Source organism: Molossus molossus, unplaced genomic scaffold (assembly GCF_014108415.1).
Source record: "Molossus molossus isolate mMolMol1 unplaced genomic scaffold, mMolMol1.p scaffold_m16_p_3, whole genome shotgun sequence".
NCBI classification, from domain to species: Eukaryota; Metazoa; Chordata; class Mammalia; order Chiroptera; family Molossidae; genus Molossus; species Molossus molossus.
The window spans coordinates 54,163,087-54,177,283 of NW_023425366.1; the positions used below are offsets into that span (position 1 = coordinate 54,163,087).

Sequence of the window (14,197 nt, forward strand, 5' to 3'; positions counted from 1 at the left end):
ACAGACTGTATAGAATTACTCTTCTAGATATCTGCAAGCAGCAGGGTCCCAGGGTCAGACCTTTTGATAGCCTGATAGCCTGAAGAAATAAGGGGAAGGAGCAATTACTGGAACCCAGAGACTGAAAGGGCTACAAGACTCCTTCGGTCCTGGACACAGCAAGCCTACAATGACACCACAAAAAGAAGCCTGGGGAATAAATAACCTCTCCTGAGGCTCTGTCTTGGCCCAACTCAATGGGAAGCCCAGTAGGCAAGAGAGCCAGGTGATAGAGTACATATAGGTCAGCCTTTGAGGCAGAATGTAGGATGGGTGGGTGGAGTGGATATGCAGGGCAAATGGCAAGTATCTAGCACTGTGCTGGTAGGTCTGCTCATCCTATATGGGACTGAATTATAACCACAAGGTTGCTCAGGGAGTATGGAATCACAGCATGGAAAATCATTTGGCTAATATTATTATGTCTGATGTCCTAATACATACATTTCTGAGATAGGCTTCTCGCCTAGGTGTTGGAAGTATAAATGACTGTATCAAGAGAATTACTGCTTCTTAGTACAGTCATACAATAACCTCTTTTCTATAGTTCATTCACTCTTCTTGGGGTACGTATCTTGGCACCTTCAGAAATCTTCAAATTGCAAATTTTACAATAGTATATACTTTTTTTTGGCTAAAACTTCTGGTTAGAAATCACTTTTTAACTAAGTTGCGTCTCTTTTTCTACAGTTCCAATGCCAGCACTAAAAGTTGGCTTTATTACTCTGGCTGGTGTGGCTCAATTGGTTGGAGTGCCATCCCACACACTGTAAGGTCACTGGTTTGATTCCCGGTTGGGACACATGTATCTCTCTCATATCAATGTTTCCCCCCCCCCCCAAAAATCACTAAAAGTTGGCTTTATTGTAGAGATTATTAACACAAAGAAATAATAACTTTAAATAATTAATTCACAAGTGTTCCCTTGTATGTAAAAATAAAAAGAGAATAATACAGTAAAAATTTTAAATATATTCCAAGCAATCAGGCTTATTCTGTAGCCTGAAATTCTGTAAAACTAGAATTAATGTATACAGAATTCAAGTTTTTACCAAAGAAGAATTATAAATCATTTCAAGACCAAGGATCTACTGAATATTGATTTTATTCATAATATTTCAATCCTAAGGCCTCACTGAAGTTATTTAAAATTTTTTTTTTCTTTGATTTTTTTTAGAGAGAGGGGAAAGGAGAGAGAGATAGAAACATCGATGAGAGAGAACAATGATCAACTGCCTCCTGCATGCCCCCCACTGAGGATCAGGCCCACAACCTGGGCATGTTCCCTGATGGAGAATTGAACCTCTTGGTACATGGGTCAACGCTCAACCACTGTGCCACACTGGCTGGGTCTCACTGCAGTTATGTTCAGATTTTTTTTTTTCCTGAATTTTGAATGTTTGTAAAACATTTAAATCATATATTAATTGTAAATTTCCTATGATGTATAATTTCTAATTTTAAAAATTTTATTTTATAATTATGTATAACATATATATAAAGTATAAACAAAAACAGCAATAATAACAATAACAATAATAACAAGTAAACGACCAGGTACCCACCTCCCAGTCTAAGAAATAGACTATTACCACTCTATGTCTCATTCTCTGCCCCACTATTTCATCCCTCTCCTTTCCTCCCTTTTTCTGGGAGTAACTGCTACCCTAAATTTTGTATTTATCATTCCCTTGCTTTTCTTTATAGCTTTACCATATATGAATGAATTTCTAAATAATAAATTGCTTACTTTAGCATGTTTTGGAACTTTATATAAATGGAATCATGTAGTTCTTTTCTCTTGCAATTTGCTTTTTAAATTTTTTCCTCAACATACAGGTTTATAAAGTTCATCTACATTGACATAGAAAGCTTAACTTATTTTCACTGCTGTATTGTATACCATTTATAAATAAAATATAATTTAATCATTCAGTTGCTTATTAACAGATACTGAGTTAACAGTTTTTTTTCCTGTATAAAATAATATTGGTATTAACATAATTGTACATATCTCCTGGGTAAGAATTTCTTTAGAGTACATACTTAAGAACGGAATTGCTGGATCACAGGATACATATGTACTCAATTTTATTCAGTATGTCATAGTATTTTCTTTTTTTCCAATTTTTGTTAATTTATTTTTGTTATAGGTGTTTCTCCTTGTTCTCCCCTAGACACTCTACTCCCCATCCCCTCCCTACTCCTTTCTATGTCTCTGGGTCTATTTCATTCATCAGCCCACCTTGTTCATTATATTCCACAAATAAGTGAGATTATATGATATTTGTCTCGAGGGATACTCTCGAGAGCCCTCCATGTCGTCTCAAAGAAAGATCTCTTATCCTTTGAGACGACATGGAGGGACCTGGAAAGTATTATCCTAAGTGAAATAAGCCAAGCAGAAAAAGACAAATACCACATGATCTCACTTATATACGGAATATAATGAACGTAACAGTCTGAGGAATACGGTGGGAGTAGGGCACAGACTGACATCCCTCAGAAGAGGGGGTGGGGAGGGTGGGAAGAGATAAACCACAGAACTGATATGCATGTATGCATGACCAATGGACATGGACAACTAAGCCGGGGATGGGGCGGGGGTGGGGTGGGAGGGGGGTGCCAATGGGGTAAAAAAAAGGTGAAATATCTGTAACAAAAAAAATAAATAAATAAAATTTAAAAAAAAAGAGATCTTTCTTTCTTTTGCATAGTATTCCATTGTATATATGTACCACAGCTTTAAAAAAATGTTTTTTTCTTTATTGATATTAGAGAGAGAGAGAGGAAGGGAAAGGGCAAGAGAGAGAGAAACATTGATGAGAGAGAACACTGACTGGACGCCTCCTGCACGCCCTCAGTTGGGGATCAGATCCAAAACCTGGGCATGTGCCCTGACCAGGAATCAAACCGGCAACCTCTTGGTGCATGGATTGATGCTCAACCACTGAGCCACACTGGTTGGGCAGTACCACGGCTTTTTTATCCACTCATCTATTGATGGACACTTGGTCTGTTTCCAGATCTTAGCGATTGTGAATAGTGCTGCCATGAGCATAGGGGTACATATATTCTTTCTGATTGGTGTTTCAGGCTTATTAGGATATATTCCTAGAAGTGGGATCACTGGGTCAAATGGCAATTCAATTTTTCATTTTTTGAGGAAACACCATATTGTTTTCCATAGTGGCTGTACCAGTCTTCATCCCCACCAGCAGTGTACTAGAGTCCCCTTTTCTCCACACCCTCGCCAGCACTTGTTGTTTGATGATTTGTTGATGGCAGCCATTCTGACAGGTGTGAGGTGGTACCTCATTGTTGTTTTAATTTGCATCTCTCTGATGATTAGTGATGTTGAGCATTTCTTCATATGTCTCTTGGCCATTTGTATGTCCTGTTTGGAGAGGTGTCTATTCAGGTCCTCTGCCCATTTTTTAATTGGGTTCTTTGTCTTCCTTTTGTTGAGTTGTATGAGCACTCTATATATTTTGGAAATTAACCCCTTATTTGATGTATCATTGGCAATTATGCTCTCCCGTACAGTGGGTTCTCTTCCCATTTTGATGGTTGTTTCTTTTGCTGTGCAGAAGCTTTTTAGTTTGATGGAGTCCCATGTGTTCATTTTTTTTCCTTTGTTTCTGTTGCCTTAGGTGATGTATTAGTGAAAATTCTGCTACATATGATGTCTGAAATTTTGTTGCCTACATTTGCTTCTAATATTTTTATGGATTCACTATTCACATTTAAGTCTTTTATCTATTTTGAGTTTATTCTTGTGTATGGTGTAAGTTGATGGTCTAGTTTCTTTTTTTTTGCATGTAGCTGTCCAATTTTTCCAACACTACTTATTAAAAAGGCTGTCTTTACTCCATTGTATGGTCTTGTCACCTTTGTCAAATATTGATTGAGCATAATGTCTTGGGTCAATTTCTGGGTTCTCTGTTCTGTTCCTTTGATCTATATTCCTGTTCTTGTGCCAGTACCAGGCTGTTTTGATTACAGTAGCTTTGTAGTATAACCTGATATCCAGTATTGTGAACCCACCTACTTTGTCCTTCTTTTTCAAGATTGCTGTGGCTATTCAAGGTCTTTTTTGGTTTCATATGAACTTTTGTAATATTTGTTCTGGTTTTGTGAAATATGTCATTGGTATTTTGATGGGAATTGCATTGAATCTATAGATTGCTTTGGGTAGTATGGACATTTTAATGATGTTAATTTTTCCAATCCATGAACAGGGTATGTGCTTCCACTTTTTTATATCTTCCTCTATTTCTTTTTTCAATGTCCTGTAGTTTTCTGCAAATAGGTCCTTTACTTCTTTGGTTAAGTTTATGCCTAGGTATCTTAATTTTTTTACCACAATGGTAAATGGGTGTCATAGTATTTTCCCAAGCGGTTTTAAATAAAATAAGTATTTCAGATTTCTCACTGTTTCATATCATTAGCAATAATTTGTATTTGAATATATTTAAATTTTTGTTAGGAATGCCATTCTACAGATGGTTGAACGTCTTTGTATTTCTATCCTTATCCCCAGTAGGGGGCTTGTAGGAGGCAGCCAATAGATGTTTCTTTCTTACATTGGTGCTTCCATCTCTCTCTCCCTTCCTCTCTCTCTAAAAGATCAATAAAAACATATTTAAAAGAAAGAAAGGAAGAAAGAAAGAAACATCGATGTGAGAAACATTAATCAGCTGTCTTCTGCACATCTGCTACTGGGATTGAGCCTGCAACCTGGGCATGTGCCCTGACTAGGAATGGAATTGGGACCTCTCAGATCATGGAATGACACTCAATCCACTGAGCCACACTGGCCAGGCTACTGAATATTTTTATAGCCTACTTTATTATTATTAATGCAGAAGTTTTATCCTTATGTAACCACGTGATCAGGTACATGTTGCAGGGTGAATCAGAGAACAACCTTGCTCAATGATCCTATGAACATCATCAGTTTCATCTAAAAAAACAAAGGCTCTAGTAACTTTGGGGGAAGATGGTGGTAGAAGGGAAGGAGTCCTGGCTATTAGTAGTGGTTAAGGCTAAACATAATAATACTCAGGAAAAGATAAAATGGACAGGTATCTCAATTGAAGCTTAATTATTCTTTTTAAAAATGTCTTTCTTACCCAAGGACATTTTTGCATTTATCTTCAGATAAAGCAGGAGGGAGAGATGGGGGAAGAGAGAGAGAAACATTTATGTGAGAGAGACACGTCGACTGGCTGCCATCCACATGACCCGGACCGGGGACAAACTGCAACTGAGGTACATGCCCTTAGCGGGAACCGAACCTGGGACTCTCTGGTCCGCGGGCAGACGCTCTAACCGCTGAGCCAAACCAGCCAGGGTGAAGCTTCATTATTCTTAATAAATACTAGGAATTTAATTTTCACAACCAAGAGGTAGATGCTATTATATCACCATGCAGATAAGGAAACTGAGATGCAGAGATGTTAAAGTAACTTGGCCAACGATCTCATGTGACTGGAAAGATGCAGCTAATATAGAGACAAAATACAGTGGCAAAGTAGACTTTTTGTAATTGAAAGATGCCAAGATTTGGAAGTTATTCTTCTCTTCTTATTTTATTTTAATCACATTTCTATTTTCTGTAAACCAGAAGCCCCACTGAAAAGCCTTATTCTTAGATTTCTGGCAGCTTGGACATCTACCCAGATGATTAGAATTTCAGTCTTTTTTTTCTTCAAAGAACTTACTTGTAGGTGGCAGTGTTACTTTCAAACCCTACTTTGCATTTTTTTCTGGGGAAGATTAGAAAAAGCCATCTGGTTAACATTACCCTGAAAACTTCTCTGAGTGGAACTCCCTAAGAAGAAATTGTTAAGAGAAGAAAGTGTGGTATAAAGTTAGGCAGAGTACAAATAAAAAAATTTAGAAATGAAAGCATTACCTTATGATACTTATGAGAGTTACCTTTCTGTACAATCAGTTCACTTTTTTCCAGCCCCTTTCTTTACTTTTCCTTTTGAGGAAAGACTCTTTTGAACGAAACCCTATTTCTTGGGAACACCTTTCCAGTCCGTGTTGAGGTTTAATCTTGTTTATACACTACTTGCTTGGTTTTGAACTTTGGGCTCCTTTTCTAAATAGTTGTCTCTTGTATTTAGGTATTCATTACTACAACCCTCTCCCCTCCCAAAAGGTAACATTCAAGTTGTAACTATTTGCCTAGAAAAGAATCTGGCAAATAATTGATGCTCAATAAAGATCTGTTGGTTGACTAAATGGCTGATTAAATAAATGAACAATGCCTGGCCGGTGTGGCTCAGTGGTTGAATGTCGACCCATATACCAAGAGGTTGTGGTTTCAATTCCCAGTCAGGGCACATGCCCAGGTTGTGGACCAAATCCCCCATTGTGGGGCATGCAGGAGGCAGCCAATTGATGTTCTCTCTCATCGATGTTTCTATCTCTCTCCTTCTCTTCCTTCCTTTCTCTCTAAAAATCAATAAAGGAAAACACAATTAAAAATAAATAAATAAATAAACAAACAATGAATTAGTGAGTGAGAACTTTCCCAGGAAGGGGGAAAAAAAAGATCAAGGGGTATAAATGTGAAAAAAATTCTTACTGATGAACTTTGTAAAGTGTTTGTAATATTGATTTTATTCTTTTACATTTTCCTAGAATTTGTTAACCTTTTCGTAAACTTGAAAAATCTATACAATCATATAATTTCAGAATTCAGCTTAGAAAAATCAAATGCAATTTTAAAAGTGACTATTGGGCCCTGGCCGGTTTGGCTCAGCGGTTAGAGCTTCGGCCTGCGGTCCTGAGAGACCCGGGTTCGGTTCCCGCTAAGGGCGCATACCTCGGTTGCAGTTTGTCCCCGGCCCTGGTCTGTCGTGCGGGTGGCGGCCGCCACTCGATGTGTTCCTTTCACGTCGATGTTTCTCTTTCTCTCTCTGTTCCTCTCTCTCCCTCCCACTCTATCTGAACAAAAAAAAATGGAAAAATGTCCTCGGGTGAGGAAAAAAAAAAAAGTGACTATTGGGTCAATAAAAAAAATGAGTTTGTTTGGGGGGGTGTCTAATTGACTCACTTAATTGCAGTTATTCTATCCAGTTATTTGCAACCTACCACTAACAAAGATTTTTTTAGATACTTATTACCTAGTAAATTACTCTTCTATTCACAGAATTTACCTTTTACTTTGAATCTCTTAGAATATTCTCTTACTTTGTACAGTCTCTAGTTTTCAAAGTAATATAAGTTAAAAGACTATGATATTAATCTGGCCCATATTGAATCATACCTGTTAAAAAAACATTTGTGATGATAAAAATTGAAATATTGGTTGGCATTTATTTTGTCTTCATAAAATTAACCTTTAAAAATGCAACTTTCAGGCTCATAGACTTTGGTTATATTGTATTCTATAAATTTTTCAATTTTTATTTCTTTCTTAATATATTTCTGTAGTTTCCAACATTTGTCCAATAAGATTTCATTACTTTTATAATTATAAAAAGCAATAAATTCTATTAACCCTCCACCTCACCAAATCAGTTATTTATCACTCTGAGCAAATTTCTACTAAAATTTATATTTTATTATAGTAATTTCTGAAGGCATAAGAACCTCTGGCAGTAATTTCACTTGAAATTTCTAAGGGATCCATTGAGGTGAATTCACAGTGTATTTGTATAAAATTTGTAATTGCCTTCATTGATTGTGCTGTCTATTCTCAGACCATATCTAAGTTGAAATTACATGCTGATCTACTTAAAATGACTCAGTACATACTAATTTATTTCCTTTTCTATCTTTAATACATCCATTGTTTTCTTACATGTAAAACGAGGAGCAGGGATAATTGCTAAACTTTGGGTTCTAATATTCTGTAATCATTCTTTGAGATTATTGTACAATAAACTCATTAGAGACAGAATTATAGAGTAGTGTATTGTGAATTCCCAGGAATACTGTTCAACTTGATAGCTAATATGTGTTCTCATATTGCATACCAAAGAGTGTACCTATGATACGTGAAGGATCACACTGGAAAGTAATAAGTTGATAAGTTTACAGAGTTTTAATACTATAATAAACATCTAACTCTATCCTATACCTCTGGTTTCAGTCACTCCTTCGTAATTAGAAAGACATCTGTGTATCTCCATATGGTATGATTTAAAGAAGAGGAACTTCCTAGAATGTTTTCCAACCTACTGTTTCTCTATTTATAATAGAACTCTCCTTACATCATAGACTCCATTAATGAAATCCTTTCCAGTTATCTTGTCTTTCATATAAATAATTAGGGTGATTCTGAATATCTCTGCCCTGCTTTTAGAAGAGGCAGTGAACTTTGGATGAATTATGAATTTAAAAAGATTATATTACAGGCATATTCTTTTTGAAGCCCGTTTTCGGTTCCTCTTTAAGGAGCCAGTATAACTTGATAGTCGAGCAGTTAAAAACAACAGGCTTGGAAACAAACAAATCTAAATTTGTTTACTAGCTATACTTTTCAACTACTGCCTGACCTTGGTCAAGCTACTTTACAGCTTGTCATTTGTGAATTAGGGATAATAACATAACTTTTTTGGTATAATTGTTTATGAGGAATAAATATATGCCATACATAAAGCACTTTGCACTCCATTTAGTCAAGCAATATTTATTGAGCACTAACCACATGGCAGGAACTGTGCCAAGTTCCTATCTAACCAGGACTTCTTTTCCTTTTCTCAACTTTTCATCTAACTTCTACTCCTTCAGGTCTCTGCTTAAATGGCACTTTCTCAGAAAAAGCTGCTATGTTATTTCAGGTCTCCCAGGAAGTGAGTGCTAAGATAGGATAAGACAGGCAAGAGTTTTATGAAGAGAAGATTCCTGTGAAAGATAAAGGGGAGGAAGTGAGAGTAACCAGGAAAAGACTCGGGCTCCAGTGGAAGTCTGAAAGAAAGGGAGAAGGAAGGAGAACTGGATAGAAAAAGACTGCATCACTATTCTTAGAAAGTTTTGGTTAGGCAAAAATGGAGAGTTCCCAAGTCAGATATGTCTATTAGAGGAGTCCTGTGTCCTGCAGGGTGGGCTGGCACTAGTCTCCTGCTGTGCTCAGTCATTGGCCATTTGCAGCTCAGGAGAAGCGTAGCCTCATCTCCAACTGTGGCCATAGATCCAGAGAGGCAGCAGCTGGGGTTGTCAACTATGCTCCCCACACAGGAGATCTGAGCAGCACATATCTAGAGCAGCCACACCCTCCATAATAGGTTAGATCCCCCAGTTATTTGCTCTTATAGAAACATGTATTTCCCTTTACTCAATTATCACCATTAAAACTAAATGTTTGTTTCCAAATTTATAAAGTTTATTCTCTCTGATCATAAGTTACATGAGGATAGGGACTGGGTCAGTCCTTTTTACCACTGCATCCCAAAGACACACAGATGAACCAGATGAGATGGCACATAACAGGTACAAAGCACAAGAGTGGTCATTGCTTTTATCCACTCTGCTCTGTTCCACACATGACCACATCCAGAACAAACCACTGCAGTCCCACACTGTAGAAGGAATGGCAGATTTCAGCGTAATGTTTTTTCTCCCCAGAGTATCTTTATATTATTTTACTTGTCCTAGGGAGAGGTTGCATCTTTGTTTTTAATATATATCAAAGCTTAATCAAAAGTGGTGAAGCCCTGAAGATGAATTTATGAATGTACAGAAGCACAGTTATGCACAAAGAAAGGAGTGCTCCAGCACGTGGTTGTAAATTCTTTCCAGTTTCTTCAGTAGGTGGATTCTTAAGACTGTCTTCTGCACCAAGAGGGTCGTGTAGACTGGTGATTATCAGATTCTCTCTGAATGACCCATCTCTCTGCCCTCATCTCCTTTCCAGAAAGCAAAAATTTAATTAGATAGAGCAGAAAATATTAGGGAGAGAAGAATGGGGATGTAAGTTAATAAAACAAGAACAAAGTTGTAAATAAAAGCACATCACAAAAAGCTCAAGACATCAAACATATGCCAAATATAAAATTCATAATCACAAAAACTACTTTATCAAAAGCCCCCAAGTCCCTACTGCTGCCCTTCTTCCCTGACTCTGCCCCAAAGCTGGGGTTGGGTGTAGGAAGGACCTCTACTATGCTAGGGAGGAGACAGAGTGCTGGACTCAGGCTATTTAGAGTCAAAGCTTTTCTTTGGAATTATTTGTGGAACATTGAGCAAGTTGCTTGACTTCACTGAGACTCAGTTTTCTCACCTGTACAGTGAACATAACAAAAGTAGCAATCTTAGAGAAAGTTATTCAGATTATAAGAGATCATTTGTATAAAGTGCTTGGCAAGGTGCCTGGCAGATAGTCAGCTCCCAGGAAATCTCTCTACTATTAATTTTTGTTAGGTATTCTGCAGTATCCTGCTCTAGCCATTTTCAAATATGATCCACAGACATTTTCAGGAGTCATGAGGTCAAAATTATTTTCATAATAACACCAAGAATTTTATTTACCTTTTTCATTTTTTAGCATTTACTTTGATGGTTACAAAGCAAATCACTGCAGACCACAAGATACTACTTTACACACATTAAGATGGCTATAATCAAATAACAAGTGTTGACAAGTATCTGGAGAAAATGGAACACTGATAGACTGCTAGTGGAAATGTAAATGATGCAGCCACATTGGAAAAGAGTTGGCAGTTCCTCAAAAAATTAAGCACAGGGTTACCATATGACCTAGATATTTCACTTCTAGGTATATACCCAGGATAATTGAAGACATATGTTTAACATAAACTGATACATGGTTCATAGCAGCATTATTTATAAATAGCCAAAATGTGAAACAGCTCAAATGTCCATCCCTTGATGAATAAACAAAATGTGCTACATCCATACAATGGAATATTGGGGTGGGTAATATTTTTTGTGGGGGCTGTCCTGTGCATAGTTGGGATATTTAGCAGCATCCCTGCCTTCTACTCATTAGATACCAATAGCAACCATGGCCACGCTCAAGTTGTGACAACTGAAAATGTCTCCAGACATTGCTAAATGTTCCCAGGGAGCAAAATCACCTCCAGTTGAAGACCATTGGCACAAATCAATATTCCTTGTATTCTTCATCACCATTCTCTTGCGGTTTAAAAAATATGACAATTTTACTTAAGCCTGGCTGGTGTGGTTCAATGGATTGAGCATCGTCCCATGAACTGAGAGGTCCCGGTTTGATTCCCCATAAGGGCACATGCCTGGGTTTGGGACTCTATCCCCAGTAGGGGGCATGCAGGAGGCAGCTGATTAATGTTTCTCACATAGATTTTTTTCTATCTCTCCTTTCATCTCTCTTTCTCTAAAATATCAATAAAAACATATTTTTAAAAAACTAAAAAAGAATGTTACTAATGAAACAGTACATTTATTAATTCTATTAAATATTGACCCCTAAGTTCACATCTTTGAAAATATTTTAAAATTTTTTTCTTTATTGATTTTAGAGAGAGAGGAAGGGACAGGGAGAGGGAGAGCGAGATAGAAACATTGATGAGAGAGAACACCGGTTGGCCGCCTCCTGCATGCCCCCCACTGGGGATTGGGCCCACAACCTGGGCATGTGCCCTGACCTGGAATCGAACCAGCGACCTCTCGGTGCATGGGTCAACACTCAACCACTGAGCCACACCGGCATGGCTGAAAATATTTTGTATGAAAAAATAAGAAGTATTCATGAGGCATTTCTTCTGCATACCAAATAATTGTAATTGTCTCAAGGAAAAGCACCTATGGGATCATTTGAATTGCTAGCTGAACGAGCTGCTTTTGTCATTTTATTAAAATATTGACTAACAACAAATTGGTCCTTTAGATTTGGGTAGCTGGCAAATATTTTTTCAAAAATAAATGAAGTGGAACTACCAGTTCAGAGAAAAGCAAATGATAGTATTTGTTGTCATTAATATAATTGTGATTTCAAAAAATAGTAAGATTTTGTGAAAGTTGCATGAACACTGATCCATTTTTTTATAAAAAAAAATTTTTTTCTTTATTGATTTTTAGAGAGACAGGAAGGGAGAGGGAGAGAGAGATAGAAACATTGAAGAGAGAGAGCATCGACTGGCCGCCTCCTGCGTGCCCCACACTGGGGATTGGGACCACAACCTGGGCATGTACCCTGACCGGGAATCGAACTGGTGACCTCTTGGTGCATGGATTGACATTCAACCACTGAGCCACACTGGCTGGGCTCAACATTGATTTTGATGTCTTCTAAATACTAAAGATTTGTCTGATGAGATTGGAAGTGATATTAACAAATGTGATATTTTGATAGTATAGGATGAAATATGTCAATATTTAGAGGATATGCATAACTCAGTGAACCAGTATTTCCATTTGACCACTGTAGGATGCTAAAATCGTGCACAGTATAAAAGATTCATTCAAAGTGCAACATGGATCAATAGATTTTCTTTTCTTTAAAATTGTTTAAAAAACAGTTTGAGATATAATTGACACATAAACTGCATGTTTTCATATATGAACATACACATGAAACTATCACAACAATCAAGATAATAAACATGAGTAGTATTCCCAAAAGTTTCCTTGTATTCCTCTGCAATATCTTCCTTCTGCCCTCAGCCCTCTACCCTACTCTCTTATTATCCAGGCTACCAGTGACTTTCTTTTTCTCACTAACGATCATCAAGGGATCATATGGTATGTACTATTTTTGTCTGATTTCTGTCACTCATAATTATTTTGAGATTCATCCATGTTGCATGTATATCAATGGTTAATTTTTTTATTTTGAGTAATATGAACATATAAATTGCTTATTCATTCACCTGTTGACATATATTTATGTTGTTTCCAGTTTTGTCTATTATAAACATAGTTGCTATGAACATTTGTGTGTAAGTCTTTGTGTAGACATATGCTTTTATTTCTTTTGGATAAATACCCAGGAGTAGAATGCCTGGGTCACATGTAAATCTATGTTTAACTTTTTTTAATAAGGTTTTATTTATTTTATCCTCACCCAAAGGCATTTTTCCATTCTTTATTCAGACAGAGCCGGAGGGAGAGAGAGGAAGAGAAAGAGAGAGAAACATCAACGTGAAAGGGATACATCGAGTGGCTGCCACCCGCACGACCCAACCAGGGCCGGGGAAAAACTGCAACTGAAGTACATGCCCTTAGCGGGAACCGAACCCGGGTCTCTCTGGACTGCAGGCTGATGCTCTAACCACTGAGCAAAACCGGCCAGGGCTCTATGTTTAACTTTTAAAGAAACTGACAAAGCCATTATCCAAAGAAGTTGCATCATTTGACATTCTCATTAGTGAAGTATTTGAGCTCAAGTCAATCCACATTCTCACCAACACTTGGTATGGCTAGTCTTTTCAATGTTACCATTAAATAGGTAGTTACTGATATTTCATTGTGGCTTTAATTTGTATTTCCCTAATGACTAATAATATTGAGTAACTTTTTTATTTATTTATTTATTTTTATTATTATTTTTTTAATCCTCACCCGAGGATATTTTTCCATTTTTTTTTTGTACAGATAGAGTGGGAGGGAGAGAGAGGAAGGGAGAGAGAGAGAGAGAGAAACATCGACGTGAAGGGACACATCGAGTGGCTGCCACCCGCACGACCAACCAGGGCCGGGGACAAACTGCAACCGAAGTACGTGCCCTTAGCGGGAACCGAACCCGGGTCTCTCCGGACCGCAGGCCGACACTCTAACCGCTGAGCCAAACTGGCCAGGGCAATATTGAGTAACTTTTCATTGCTTATTTGCCATTCATATGGCTTCTTTGTGTCTATTCATACTTTATGCCCATTTGTTTATTGGGTTGATTATCTTCTTACCATTGAGGTATGAGAGTTGTTAAAAACAACATTCTGGAGGCAAGGTTAGATACGTGATTTGCAAATATCAGATGTGGTTTGCATATATCTTCTTCAATTTTTGGCTAGTCATTTCATTTTTTTAACAGTGTCTTTTGAAAAGAAGTACTAAATTTTGACCAAGTTCAATTTATCACTTTTTTTCTTTTTCTTTTAAGGGTAGTTAACTTTAAGTATCATACCCAGGAAATCTTAGCCTAATTTAAGGTCACAAATACATTTCCTGTTATTTTTTCCCCCAGAAGTTTGAAGTCTTG

The 14,197-nt window shown here is 37.3% G+C and overlaps 1 protein-coding gene across 1 annotated transcript in view; it reads right to left on the reverse strand.

The window, feature by feature from the left end:
* Window positions 1–14,197, reverse strand: part of MTX3 (metaxin 3) — a 760,898-nt gene that overhangs the window by 424,404 nt on the left and 322,297 nt on the right. The window lies entirely within an intron of this gene.